The 958-nt window shown below is 52.3% G+C and overlaps 1 pseudogene; it reads left to right on the top strand.

Moving 5' to 3' along the window:
• The first annotated feature begins 203 nt into the window (after nucleotides 1–203).
• On the top strand, nucleotides 204–709 carry LOC142458276 (ubiquitin-like FUBI-ribosomal protein eS30 fusion protein pseudogene; annotated as a pseudogene).
• Nucleotides 710–958: the final 249 nt, after the last annotated feature.

Here is a 958-nt window from a genome sequence, read left to right on the forward strand (position 1 = left end):
GTCGATTTCAGGTCGTAGCGAGCCGATGAGCCTCACCCCTGTGATCAATATTGCGAGTAGCCTTACCAGGAGGGGAAGGGGAAGGTGGAGGAGAAAGGGGGAACCGATCACAAGGATCTACATATAACCCCCTCCCAGGGTGGACGGACAACAGAAAAGTGAATGGAGACTCAGTCAGTGTAAGACATGGAAAAACAGCTCTTTCTCGCCTCCATCTTCGCCGCAGCCGGAGCAGGCGCTACCTTTCAGCCGCCATTATGCAGCTCTTCGTCCGAGCCCAGGGGCTACACACACTCGAGGTGACCGGCCAGGAGACGGTCGCGCAGATCAAGGCCCATGTTGCGTCGCTGGAGGGCATCGCCCCCGAAGACCAGGTGGTGCTTCTGGGAGGCTCGCCTCTGGAGGATGGGGCGATCCTGAACCAGTGTGGGCTGGAGGCCCTGGCTACTCTAGAAGTAACTGGCCGCGTGCTTGGAGGCAAAGTCCATGGTTCCCTGGCTCGTGCTGGGAAAGTAAGAGGCCAGACTCCCAAGGTGCCTACACAGAAGAAGAAGAAAAAGACTGGCCGGGCCAAGCGGCGGATGCAGTACAACCGGCGTTTTGTCAATGTTGTGCCCACCTTTGGCAAGAAGAAGGGGCCGAATGCCAACTCCTAAAGCCTTTGAAACCCTGGCTTGCTAATAATAAAGCCATGTCGCCCCAGGCAAAAAAAAAAAAGACATGGAAAAACAATAATAATTTATAAAGTATCAAGGGTTCAGAGGGAGGGAGGGGGGAAATGAGAAGCTGACACCAAGGGCTCAAGCAGAAGGCAAATGTTTTGAGAATGGTGATGGCAACAAATGTACAAATGTGCTTGACACAATGGATGGATAGATTGTGACAAGAGTTGTATGAGCCCCCAATAAAATGATTAAAAGAAATATCCCTGTGAGTTTCTGAGACTATAAGTCTAGGG

The sequence above is a fragment of the Tenrec ecaudatus genome, chromosome 10, assembly GCF_050624435.1.
Source record: "Tenrec ecaudatus isolate mTenEca1 chromosome 10, mTenEca1.hap1, whole genome shotgun sequence".
Taxonomy (NCBI): domain Eukaryota; kingdom Metazoa; phylum Chordata; class Mammalia; order Afrosoricida; family Tenrecidae; genus Tenrec; species Tenrec ecaudatus.